At 39.7% G+C, this 14478-nt stretch overlaps 1 pseudogene; it reads left to right on the top strand.

Moving 5' to 3' along the window:
- Positions 1-800: 800 nt before the first annotated feature.
- On the top strand, positions 801-7554 carry LOC113728988 (probable amidase At4g34880; annotated as a pseudogene).
- The last annotated feature ends 6924 nt before the right edge of the window (positions 7555-14478 follow it).

The following is a 14478-nucleotide window of genomic DNA, read 5'->3' as shown; positions in this document are numbered from 1 at the left end:
GATAATACAATCTAAGGTTCTCGGCGTGCCAAGTCCTTGGCACTAGAGAACCATCTCGGTAGCCTAACTTACAATACCCATTCAGGCTAGATTGCATAATTCGGTAGAGGCCCTCTCACTTCGGGGCTAATTTACCTTGCGGTTCAACTCAGCTGACCAAGTTTTTTCGGAGGATCAAGTCTCTCGGTTAAAATTGACGATATTTTACACGGGCATTATGGTGCCGGACCAAAGTGTTCTTGTATGAAACTACCCGAGTTGAAGCGACGTCCCTCCTCTCCTCCACGAGATCGAGATCCAATTGTCTTTCCTCTTTGTTCACCTCGGCCGCATATGCTGCAATCTGATGATTGGGTGTCAGGATCTCGACCGGAATGACTACTTCGAAGCCGTACGCCACGGAGAAGGGGGTTTCCTGCGTAGCCGATCTCGGCGTGGTTCAGTAGGACCACAAGACGCTGGGGAGTTCGTCTACCCATGATGATCCAACTTGATGCAATCGGGTCTTGAACCCATGCAAGAGTGTTCGGTTAAAGTTTTCTGCTTGACCATTAGCCTGAGGATGACCTACCGAAGTGAAATATTGCTTGATGCCGAGACCCTCGCACCAAGTTTTAAACAAATTCTCGGCAAACTACTTCCCATTATCCGAAACGATCATCCAAGGTATGCCAAAGCGGTAGATTATGCATTGTCAAAAGAATTTTTGGACTGGTAACCCTGTGATGGTCCTTAAAGGATCGGCTTCGACCCACTTAGAGAAGTAGTCCACCGCGGTCACAAGGAAAGTATATCCTCCGATGGCCTTAGGGAAGGGGTCGATAATGTCTATCCCCCATTGTTCGAATGGCCAGGGTGAGGTGATAGGAACCATGAGATTTGTGGCATGGTGGTGTTCGGGGGCTTGGACTTGACAGGAAGGGCAGCCAAAAACAAGGTCTTGAGCATCTTGTCGGACAATAGGCCAGAAATACCCGAGGAATAGGGCTTTTTTAGCCAACATCCTGTGACCGACGTGGGTCCCACAAAGGCCTTTTTGGATTTCCTAGAGGATGCGGTGTCCTTCCTCCGGCGTAATGCATCTCAGCCACGGGCCAAGATAGGATCGTTTATATAGCTCCCCTTCCCGGAGTACGTACCGAGCAGTTTTGCGTTGGATCCTTCTCGTTTCGGCTCGGTCCTCAGGAAGGATTCCCTGACTTAAAAATAAGATAAATGGGCTTATCCACGTGTCCCCCAAGTCTACAGGATAGATCGTCTCTTCCATGTATCCTGACTCGTCCATGACTTCCACTAGAACTGTCTTGCTGAGGTTGGAAAATGAAGTGGAATCTAACCGGGATAGAGCGTCGGCCCGTCTATTCTGTGACCATGGTATTCTCCGAAGATGTCTTTGCTGCATTCTAGGCCGAAGTGCCTCCGTTTTTGCTTAACCGGACGAGCATGTGGATCGACGTTAAGTCAGTGTATCATGTGTTCAGGTGGTACTCTGACCACTTCATCGGCTGTCCAAACAAAAACATCTCGGTGCTCTTTTATCAGGCCGATCATTTTTTCTCTAAAGGGTGAGGGAAGGTTCGTCCCCACTTGAATCACTTGGTCGGACCTCACCTCGTCCCCGGCGTCCAGCCTGCCAGGTTTTCCGGCATCTTGGTGGTCGATACAGTTTATGGAGAGGACATCCGGCCTCTTCCACTCGGCCTTTGACTCAGCTCACGGGGTGACTGCGGCCTGTATGCTGGCGAGGTAGCACTCCTTAGCCGCGCTCATATCGCTGCTCACCTCGGCCACTCTAGCGGGTATGGGGAACTTGAAACTCAGGTGATATGTGAAGTACACAGCGCTCAAGGCATTGAGTGTGGGCCGGCGGATCAACATGTTATACCGGGAGTCAGTTTTGACCACGGCAAAGCTTATAGGGACAGTTTGGCAGCGGGGATGGAGGCCAATAGTCACCATCAGGGAGACCATCCGTTCAGGGTTAACCACATGTCTCCCGAATCCTACAAGAGGGGTCCAGATAGGGGTAAGTTGCTCTCGGGTCAACTTCAGACTTTCAAAAGTTCCGTAGTACAAGATGTCTACCGACCTGTCTGGATCGATATAAACCTTTTTGACTATGTAGTTATTGGTAAGGATCTCGATCACGAGGGTTTCGTGGTTGTTGGAGGCAGCAGGAACGGGGTCACTGGGACCATAAGTGATGACTTCGGAAAGCCTGGAGCTGCCCTCGGCAGCTTCTATGCTGACTTGGAGGTAGGTCCTCTTCCGAGAGTTTTGACTATCTCCTCCTGTCGGACCACCTGCGATTGTGTTGATGACCCTACGATGTTAGGGCCATAATCCGGGGACCCGTCTCAGGGGGGCCTTTTGTCCTCGCTATGGTCTTCGAGGTCTCGGCAATGGCTCTTCGTATCCCGTCTGTCTTCTCGGCAGGGGCCCCTATTTTTCCGGTGGGATTCACTTCTTCTGAAACCTCCATCCTTGCAGACGAACTGTTTCAGGTATCCCTGCCTAATCAGGTTTTCGATCTCTTTCTTCAAATCATTGCAGTTTTCGGTCTCGTGCCCAATGTCTTGGTGGTAGGCACAGTAGAGACTGGAGTTCCTTTTCTCCCTCCTGTCCAGGATCTCAGGAGGGACTCGATCGAGGTGGTTTTGCCTCATTACAGCTAGAATGTGAGACCCGCTGGAATTAAGGGGAGTCAGCTCAATGTCCGAAGTGGATGATCTCCTCTTCACAATCCTGTCAAAAACGCTCCGGCGATCTCGGAATTGATTCGACAAGCCGCTGCGGCCTGGATCAACTCTGCCGATATCTTTCTTCGTTCAGGACTCTTGCCCGTTGCGGGCGGCCTGGGCTTTCCACTTCATGTGGTTTAGGTCCTTACTTCGGATGCCTCGATCCACCCGCTCCCAGAGTTCCCGAAATAAACGGGGGTAGTCCCGATGTATCTATGTGTATAAGGTTCCCACGATCAACCCATTGGTTAAGGCGGCCATGGTTACCTACTCATTCTGGTCAGGTATCTGCACGTTTTTCTCGTTGAACCTTTGCACATACGAGCGCAAGGACTCCCCGGGAGCTTGCTATAGGTTCAGGAGGTAGGCTAAGGTTTTTGTAACCGGATGAGACGATACGAAGCAGTGGATGAACCTGTCCACCAGCTCGTCCAGTAAGGAGATGCTTCTGGGTTCTAAACTCCAGAACCACTTCCAGACAGTGTCTTGTAGGAAGATAGGAAAGGCTCGGCAGATTACTGCATCAGGGACGCAGTATAGCCGGAATGCTAAGATGAAGGCGCGGAAGTGATCCTTTTGTCCGTCATACGGCTATAGGATCGGGAGCTTGAAATTGGAGAGAACCATTTTCCTGTTGATGTCATCGGTGAAGGGCGCAACCCTCATATAATCAGCGGCCAGCCCCTCTGGTCGTCGACGTTCGTCCTCAGACCGTCTCCCCAGTAAACTTCGGGAGAATACTCTAGAAATGGAGGCAATCATGGACATGGCCTTTGAGGAAGCACATTTCGAGGCGTTTTGGTCAAGATACCCGTCATCTGAGTCCTCTCCAGAAGGCATCTCGAGGGATTTTGTTGACCTCCTCTTGGAGGATTCAGCTTTTTCCTTCCCCTGCCTCTTGAAGTACCTTCCCAATTCTTCAAAGATGGTGGGGTTTCCTGCTACGAACTCGGCCATCTTCACGATGACGTCTTCGTTCTTGGGCCGGGCCCCAGTGGACCCGTGCTCCTCAGAAACATGATCTTGCTGAGCAGCTGAGCTTGGCTCAGCCCCAATTGAGGGAACTCTTCTACTCCAGGATCACATGGATCTCATCTTAGAGTGTACGTTCCCACAGACGGCGCCAGTTGAAGAGACGATTTTTGGTTAAGTAGTCAAACTGACCTAATTCAACTCCCTCTTTCGGCTACGTGAAATTTGGAGATGGGATTACTATTTTGGAGTGAGAGGTGGGGCTTCGTCCCCTGGAATCACTCTGACGATCAAGTCAGTATAGAGAAAGAAAGGAGAGTAATGAACAGTACGAGTGCAATAGTGTGCTTACTTGTCGAGATTGAACAGGAGATTTTTATAGAGTAAGAGTGGACAGGACTGGACGAGGGGCTCATGCTAGCGGGTCCCATGTTCTGAGTATTACGGCTCTATTTCCCGCCTAGAGGTCTGTCCCTGACACTGTAGCAGTCTGGGCCTCCTGACAGATAGCACTATGTGGCCGCCATTAAGAGCATTAGTAGCTCTTCAGATAAAGCACTGGCGTTCAATATGGTGTCAGGTAGGATGACATCATCCGTGTGCAGCCGAGATGGGATAGCCAAAGTATATAGGAGATCATCCGTGGCAGAGCCTGAGATCGGGTTGAGACCAGGAAGTGGAGTTCGTGATGAGCGAGGTGGCCACCTCGGGTTAGACGAGTACCGAGGTGACCATCCTCAGTGGCCTTTGTTTTCATCAAAGAAATGATTGGCTATTGCTTTTTCTCCTTTTATTTACGAGTAAATTACTTATAGTCTTATTGTGCTTTTGCATAAATACTATATGGCTCTCGTAAAATTTCAAAATATCTACATAATGCTCATATAGTTTTATGTAATGTGAAAAATGAATGGAAAGTATCTCTGATAACGGCTATTGATTGAGATGTAGAAGTAAGTGCAATGAAATTATAATAAACACTTAATCTACCTATGATTTTGCTTATATATTCATTGGACCCTTGAATGTTTTGCATAAATATCTACTCAAATCCTTTGTAATTTTATATCTATCTACATAATCTCTCTATAATTTTATGTAAAGTGATTTTTTGTATTCAATATAGTGCTTAAGTTAGGCTATTATTGGCATTTCAACTAGTACTTTTTTGTCAAAATACCACTTTACAAAAAATTTATAAGATACTATGTAAATATTTTGAAACTTTAAGGCATCATGTGATATCATGGAAAAAAAAGGCACGGGGTTATGAGTAACTTATCCTTTATTCATTTATGTTTTTCTCTGAAAGAACTATACAAAAAATACAAGTCACAGTCAACAGAGTCTTTATCATAGAGAACATGGCCAAGCAAGCAACAATAGAGGATGAAATCGTCCGACTGTATCATATCCATTGTCTCGAATATATTAGTCAATCACCACATGGAGAAATAGTACCTTGTTATCAGTAACTAAGTTCAGAACATCACAGAAAGAAAAAGCACGAAACAAGTTTCTCTCAAAGATATTGCAGCATAGAAATCCACATGGATATACCGCTGCTACTTTTTTCAAGTATTACTATTCTCGGCCTCAATCATAATGCTGAGGGAAGTCCCTTCTCATTCAGAAAAGGTACGATGCATGATATTCGGATTGCCTTGAATCATAATAGACTCACTTCTCAGGAATTAGTTAAATTCTACCTCAAAGAGATTAGGAGACTAAATCCAGTTCTTAATGGAGTCATAGAAGTGAATCCAGATGCTCTATATTTAGCCCACAAGGCAGACCAGGATCGAAAGGCTAAGAAGCCAGGATCGGAGACAAGACTGGCTGGTATTCTGATTCTGCTCAAAGACAACATTGCAACCAAGGATAAGCTTAATACAACAGCTGGATCTTATGCACTTCTAGGATCAATTGTATCTCGGGATGCTGGGTGGTTAAGAAGCTAAGGAGGGCTGGTGCAATCATATCAGGAAAGGCTAGCATGACAGAATGGGCTGCATACTGGTCAAACAATGTGCCTAATGGTTGGAATGCTAGACGTGGCCAAAGTGTGGTGAGTTGCTCATATGCTTCAACTGAAATTCCAAACTTACATACAATTATTTGAGTCAGAAGTTTTGTTTTTATTTGTTTTGTTGTTCTCAACAATTTGTTGTTTAGGAAACAAAAGCTGAGTCCTTATGCAGCCTTACCAGGTCAATTAATTAGAAATGCAAGTACTGATATACAATGACATATTATGATTTTGGTTCCATGTAGGACCCTTACCTTAAATCTGCTGATCCATGTGGATCAAGCACCGGTTCAACAACATCAGTTGCAGCAAATATGGCTATGGTTACTTTGGGTACAGAAACATATGGATCAATTTTATGCCCTTCTAGTTCTAATTCAGTCGTGGGAATCAAACCAACTGTAGGGCTCACAAGTCGAGCTGGCGTTGTCCCTATTTCACATCGATAGGATACTGTTGGGTAATGAAAGATGCTCAATTTTTTTTATTACATCAATATTTTATTGCCATATAACATAGATTTGAAATTAGTGCTTAAAAATGACAAAGAAGTATTTATAAATAGATACAAACTCATAACAATACCTTTATCGGGCAGAACAGGCCGATATGCAGGACTGTGTCTGATGCAGTGTATCTTCTTGATGCCATCGTTGGATTTGACCCTGATGATGTAGTAGCAACCAAAAAAGTTTCGAAGTATATTCCTCATGGAGGCTATTTGAAATTTGTTAAGTCTAATGGACTTAAAGGAAAGAGATTGGGGATTCCAAGGTACTCCTTTGTAGGATTCGGCAACTCCTCTAAAACACTGAAAGCTTTTGAACCTCACTTCCACATTCTAAGGTATTAGCCTAACCTTCGAAGGTCTTCTATACCTAATTGAAAGCTTACATTGGATGTCCAAGGAAAGATGATTGTGATTGACCTGGCATGTGAACTTATCTATAAACTTGTAAAGTAGCTGAATGACTAACTACAACAAATTGTTCAGTTTTTACTTTAAACTGCATCTTGATTAACTTTGCATTTGGATCAAAGTTAAAAACCTTCCACCATGTCTTTTGGTTCATTAACAGAACAAATAGAAAATCTTGTTTTGATTAGACTTGGGTCAGGCTATTTCAATATTTTTCGAAGTTCTGACGCAGTTTTCTAAAATTTTGTCTAAAACAAAGAAACGAGGTGCAGTGTTGGTAGACATTGTGGATACAGCCAGATTCGACACCATCGTAGCTTCAATGTACAATGACCAATTCAAAGCCATGAATGTGGAATTCAAGCTGGCATTAAATGCTTATCTAAAACAGTTGATTGCCTCTCCTGTGCGATCCCTAGCCGATGCAATAGTCTTTAATAAGAAACACTCAAAGTTGGTGAGTAAACAATAGGCCCAATTCAGTCCATGGCCTTATGTTAGAGACACAATACTCTTAGACTACTTGACTGCATGTGCTTCAGGAAAGGATAGAACAATATGGGCAAGATATATTTGAGGCAGCAGAGAAAACCCATGGCATTGGCAGAATGGAAAGGGAACTACTTCTTAATTTAACTAGAGCATCCAAAAATGGATTCGAGAAGTTGATGAAGGAAAATAAATTGGATGCCTTCGTGACACCTGGTGCAAATATTATATATGCTACATCCACCGGAGGATATCCTGGAATAAATGTTCCAGCAGGTTATAACTCTAATGGCACCCCATATGGCATTTCTTTTGGAGGGCTAAAAGGATCAGAGCCAAAACTGAAAGAGATAGCATACGACTTTGAGCAAGCCACAAAGATCAGGAAGCCACCTCCACTCTGACAAGTACATATTTAGGACATATATACAACTGAGCTTCATCATTTGATATTAAAATCTTTGATTGTAGTACAACTATGGCATCTTTATTGAGAAATTCTGAATAAAATATGCTAATCTTACCAATATCGTTATTGTGTTGGGTCTGGCACATTAGTAAACTGCAACTGGACTTTTCTTTTGTTCTTTGTAGGTCTCTCGGTAGTCTCATGGTATCGTTCAAGTGGCAATGTTTTGAAGAAGTAAAGTTGAGGGAAGTGCATAAATGCAAGGACAGGCAATAATTATAAATGTGTGCATTGAGACATTATTAGTTGAGTATTATTTATGTGTACTAACGAGCTCATCAAATCCTTGTTAGAAGAACCCTTTCTCAACCTACTCTTACCATTAACTTCCCTTGGGTGGTCATTCACAACTCCGTTTTAAAGACTGTCTTTTTTGTGCTGAAACTTTCAACCGTCGAAAAATCAAGCCGAAACCAATGAACCGTCCGCCATGCCTTTGTATTTTTGGTGTTCTATTTTGTGGAAAAACCAGTCAATTGTGAACCATTACATTCAGTTGGATCACTTCCCTTTCACTTTTTTTTAGTTAAATGAGACTGAAGAGTAAATAATCCGTGTCAAGATGTTCAGCTTCCACACTTTCTTTGTCCTCTTCATCTAATAATTATTTATCCTCTGCATCTGCAGAAAGAGACTCCTGTGGAGTTTATTAGGTACAAAAATAGCAAATAAATAGTGGCAAACGTAGATCGAGAAATGCTTTGACTTGCATTTCCACAGGAGATACTGGATAATGCTATTGGCTCTTGTTTAGAAATGCTAAGAAATTTAGAACTAACGAACTTTCCATTGTATCCTATTTGAGCCTCACTGCATTTACAAATGGTTTAAAACTTCCTGTCAAACCAGCTTCGTTTTTGGTGTGTTATAAAATGCAAAAACCAACTACATTGCTTCTCTGACTCATTATTCGTTATATATTCCTTCAGTTTTGACAATTTATTATTGGTTTAAGGGAAGGCTGATACAAAGTAAATACCAACTACTTTACTTCTCAAGACTCTAAATTATAAATTGGGGAAGGAAGAAAGGAAAAGATCTAAGAGTACATTAAGGTGGATTTTGGGGACACCCAATAATTTATTTTACTTGCCATTTGTGTCGAGAATTTATTTTACTTACTATTTATGTCATCCTCTTACAAATATTTTTCTTGTTTGGGCTGCCACTGTCTAGCAAAAGAAGTAATCGGAGGAACTAATGTTGCATACCATTCAAATTATTGAAATGTTGTCAAAACCTTTAATATTTTAAGGCGAATATGTCAATTTATTGTAAAAATTGTTAACGAGACTTTGATTTAGTGATTAATGTAGAGATTTTAAGATTTGGAAATTCTGAGTTCAAATCTCCCTTTTCTCTCCTACACGGGAAAAAATCAAACAAAAATGGAATGCCCCCCTAAAAATTGATGCTATTGTATAAAACAGATATTTTTGATACACAAAATATATATTGTTAAGCGAGAAGAACTAATGCAGAATGGCAATAGAGATGGTAGTGTTGGAGCAGCAAATAGAACTTATAAATATTACTAAGATACACAAAATATATATTGTTAAGCGAGAAGAACTAATGCAGAATGGCAATAGAGATGGTAGTGTTGGAGCAGCAAATAGAACTTATAAATATTACTAAGAAGCTTAATTTCAAACTCAATTGATAATCTATTCAAAGGCAAAAAGAAAAAGAAGGATGAAATTAATTTATTTATAGTATATAGTCCTTTACTTTAAAATGATAATCAATTAAGCTATTTTATTATCACCAAAAGTCAAAATTCATAAAACTTATATCAATCAGTTATTAAAAATGCAAAACAATACCTTTTCAAATAAGCTAAACAATACTTACACATTGTATACCAAATTGAATACCAACTATGTAGAAGAGAAGAAGCGTAGTGGCATAAATAAAATGAAATAAAAGATGAAAAAGATGAAAAAAAGTTTAACTATGACACTATTACCTATTTAACACAATTTCATTCTAAATCGCATCTCATTTCATCGTAAAACCATAAATATCAAATATTTGAAAACTTAGGTGACTAAATAGTTAAAACTCCAGACATAAGGGACCAAGAATGAAAAGTCAAAGTTGTAGTAGCAATTTGATTTTAACTATTAGCTATTGTTAAGTTTTTGTCAATTATTCTAAAAATGGCTAAAATAAAAATTTTGTGGACTAAAATTGCATTTTACCAAGATGAGTTTAAAGTGTAAATGAGTCTAATCAAGATGAACATTCTAGTGTTTAAGCTCATTTGTTTATTTTGACATGTTTGAAATTATGTTCAGATTTTGCTTGTTTATTTATTGAATCAAAGTTAATGAAGCTTTTATGGCGCTGAGCTCCTGTCAAGTTTGAATAATTTGAATTTTTTACATGTAAATTTTGAATATCATATTAATTGAGTGAAGTTCAAGCTGAATTTTGGATATAATAAAGTACAAAATGTTGTTCATATTTAGTTTGATTAGTTTGTGAATTGAATTCAAATGAGTCTGAAACCCAATTGAGCTCAACTCAAATATTAAATAATTTAATTTACCTTTCAACCTTGCAAAATGTACATATAGTCAACTTGAATATTAAATAGTTTAGTTCACCCTTCAACCTTGCAAAATGTACAAGTAGTCACTATTTCACTATTTAGAATAATGTTATACTTTTTTGCAACTCGACTACATCCAATTGATCATCAATAACATCAGGTCACTGAACTCCAAAAATACTTCTCAATCAATTAGTTGGAGTTTATCAGACCACTAAACTTCCAAATCAATATACTTCTTGTACTTTTGATAAATATATCACCGTTAGATCCTCCATCCACACCAAGTCACATATGCCCAGCAACAATTATTTGGTGGAACAATTTAGTAGACCACTCTATAATTTTTTCACTTTCTTCAGAAGTAAAATACAAATAAGAGTTATGGTATTCAATCTTCAGAAAAATGATCCAATCGAAATTGAAAAGAAGAAAGGAATTTTAAGACTGCCTTAAAAGCTCCAAAAAGTCGTTCCAATTTCCCTTTAAAACTTTGGTTTCATTCGACTCCTTTATGGATGTGAACAATATTATGAAAAAAGTCTACCCCATAAAAGGGACAAATTTTAGCTGATGCTACTACTGCGGTTGGTAGTAGAAACTCAATGGTGGCACCATATTTCTTCATCAAAGCCTAAACTACACGATTGCAAAAATGTTTTCCACGATCATTCATTATTGCTCTTGGTGTACTCAAGCTGACAAAAATATGAGATTTGACAAGATTTAGAACTTTAGCATTGCCAGTCCAAGTAGCTTCCACCAACTTTGATACCTAATCTACATCAAAAAAAATATACATATTATCAATAGATGAGGAAAATGGGCCATAAAATCAATACCCAATATATCAAATATTTCACAGATAAGCATAAGAGTAAGAGTCATTTGATCTGTATGGTCTAAATTGCCCATCTTTTGACAATTTTCAATGCTTTACAAATCATATATGAATCACAAAACAATGTTGGCTAAAATAAACCGTATTACAACACCTTTCATGCAGTTTTTTTAGAACCAAAATGTCCTCCACATGCATACGAGTGACAAAACGAGAGTAAAGAAGGAATCTCATTTTTAGAGACACACCTACGAATAACGTGGTTAACATAATATTTTCACAAGTATGGATCATCTCACACATAATATTTAGCATCACTTTTAATTTTATCTTTTAGAGATCGAGATAAATCACTAGGTAGCATTAAATAGTTAACTATATCAGTATACTGTGGAGTTGTCTTTTGAATAGTAAAAAGATGCTCATTTGAAAAATTATCTTGCAAAGGCATGGGTTTCTCACTTATGGCCAATCGACTGAAGAGAATCCATGATTGAATGGGGCTTGGTTTTGCCTTTTTTTTGGTGTGCAAGTACTTTAATGACTTGGCACTATCAAGGATTCTAGAAGTACAGTATATGACATAGGCAGCTTTCCCATCCCTTCGTCAAGGAACAACACCAACAGCAAAATTGCTCACATCACACGTGATTTCAAAAAATAGACTCCAATCTGGTGATTGAATAACTAGTGTCGAGGTCAATGATTCCTTAAGTGTGCCAAACACCACCTTACAGGTTTCATCAAATTAAAGACCACATCCTTTCCGAGTAGTTTGCACAGGGGTTGGACTATCTTCGAAAAATCTTTTATAAAGTGGCAGTAGAAGCCTGCGTGCCAAAAGAAAGAGCAAAGTTCTCACACATTTGTGATAAGACAAACACTCAATGAATTCTGCCTTGGCTTTATCTACTTCAATTCCCTTGGAAGATACCTTATGTCCCAAAATAATGCCATGGTCTACCAAAAAATGACATTTCTCATAGTTCAAGTTACGATTTGTCTCAATACACCTTTTCAACACCTTAGTGAGATTAACTAAATTTTAATCAAAAGAATCATAACAGACCATACTATCATCCATAAATGCCTCTATGTCATTCTCTACATAATCAGAAAATATACTAACCATACACCTTTGAAAAGTTAAAGGGGCATTGCAAATACCAATTGACATCCTTCAACAAGTGAATGTAGTAAAAGCATAGGTGAAAGTAGTTTTCTCTTGGTCTTCTGATGCAACTAAAATTTGATGAAAACCTGAAAAACCATCAAGACAGTAATAGTGAGACCTTCCTACTAGCCTTTCTAACATCTGATCAATAAAAGGTAGTGGAAAATGGTCTTTTCGAGTTCATGCATTCAATGTTCTAAAATCAACACAATCTTGCCACCCATTTTGAACTTGAATAGGCATCAACTCACTATTTGGATTCTCAACTACTATTATACCTATCATTTTAGCAACCATTTGCACAGGTCTTACCCTTTTACTATCTGAGATTGAATAGATTATACCTATATTAAGAAGATTTAAAACTTCTTTTTTTTTACTACCTCTATCAATGGTGGATTTAATCTATGTTGAGTTTCTCTTGAAGGATTAGAATTTTCTTGCAACAAAATTCTGTGCATACAAGTGACCGGACAGCCCTTTGATGCCAGCTATGGTCCACTCAATTGCTTCTTTATGATGCTTAAGCATCTGAATCAACTTTTCTTCCTCTAAAGTAGTTAGCTTACAGGAGATAATCACTGGAAGATTCTCTCCTTCTCCGAGGAATACATACTCTAGATGGCTAGGTAACAGCTGTTATTCTTGATTTTGATGATCACAAAGTACTTTGAAATGTTTATCTAACTCTCTTCAAATACAAGTGTTTTTTGCCTATCAAAGAATCAGGTACGAATATGTCAAGAAATGAAAATCAACCAAAAGAAGAAGTAAAAACAGGACACTCATGTCGGACGTCCGAAGAAATCTGTCAGACGTCCGAAAGGATGAAGAACATCAAGAAGGAAATTCTGTCGGACGCTCGTGAGGAAGCATCGGACGTCCGGATGGATCGGACGTACTCTTCGGACGCACATCGATCGTGTCGGACGTCCTAAAAATTCCACAAAGTGTTGATGACTCTCTGCCAAGACTCTGTCGGACGCACGTAAGGAAGCATCGGACGTCCTGAAAGATCGGACGCATGCTTCGGACGCACATCAATCTCATCGGACGTCCTAAAAATTCCACGAAGATTTGATAACTCTCTGGACGACGTTCGGACACAGAAACTCGGACGATAAAATCCCATCGGACGTCCGAACAACAACTTGACTGATTTTCGGACGATGGGATCGGACGATGACTAAGCCGTCAGACGTCCGATAGCCCCAACGGCTAGCTGACTCTTCATCTGCCTTCTATCCGTTGGAAGTATTAATGAAGCCCATTTTTGGTTCCCTTTAAATACAAACAATTCTGAATCAGATGAGAACTTTTGCACACTTTGTTTACAAGATCTCAAGAGATATTTTAGCTAGAAAATAGTCTCCAAAGCTAGATTTATTCTCCAAGTGGTGTGAATTTCTTGTGAGCATTTCTCTTGTGGTTGAAAGTTTCATTAGTGTAGCTTTGTTGAGGGTTATCTGAGTGTTTGTAAAACTTCTTAGCTTGACTAACTGAGGCTTAGGGCAAGGAGGAAGTGCTCCCTTCATTGTACATCTAGTTGATCATCTTTCATCAAAGAGAAGTTGCTCAACCTAGTGATTGGTCTTCAAGTTTGAGGAAAGCTTAGTAGACAATCGGTTTGATATTCTATCTTATTTCTTTTTGTTTAATAAAATTCTCATTGCTTATCTATACTTGTTTTTCTAATCAACATTGCTCTCTTCTTCTAATCTATTTGGTTGATTATTACTAGAAAAGAAGGTAAATTTTTATTAAAGAAAAATTGCATAAATTTGATTAAGATTTTAATCAACCTAATTCACCCCCCCTCTTAGGTTGTCTTTGGGCCTTACAATTGGTATCAAAGCTTGGTCTCCTAGAGATTAAACTCAAGCGGCTTGGAGAAAAGATGACAACCAGTCATGCTATGTTTGTTGAGGGGCAATCTGTTACTAGGCCTCCCATGTTTAGTGGCTCCAATTATGTTAGATGGAAAGAAAGGATGATTATCTTTTTGCAATCTATTGATATTGAGTTATGGTTTATTGTGAGTGAAGGACCGCATGAAGCTAACTTTCTTGATGCAGATACAGGGTTGCTTCGGCAAAAAACAAGAGCTGAAATGAATGCTCAAGATAGGACTAATCTCACATTGAATGCCAAAGCCATGAATGTTCTTTATAGTGTCTTAGATTCAAATTAATCAATTAGAGTAAAAGGCTGTAAATCGGCCAAAGAAATGTGGGATAAGCTAAGAGAAATCCATGAGGGTGGTGACAACGTGAGAGAACAAAAAAAG

This window comes from Coffea arabica, chromosome 2e (genome assembly GCF_036785885.1).
Source record: "Coffea arabica cultivar ET-39 chromosome 2e, Coffea Arabica ET-39 HiFi, whole genome shotgun sequence".
NCBI lineage: Eukaryota > Viridiplantae > Streptophyta > Magnoliopsida > Gentianales > Rubiaceae > Coffea > Coffea arabica.
Note: the sequence above shows the minus strand (reverse complement) of the source record. Positions and strands in the feature narration are given on the sequence as shown.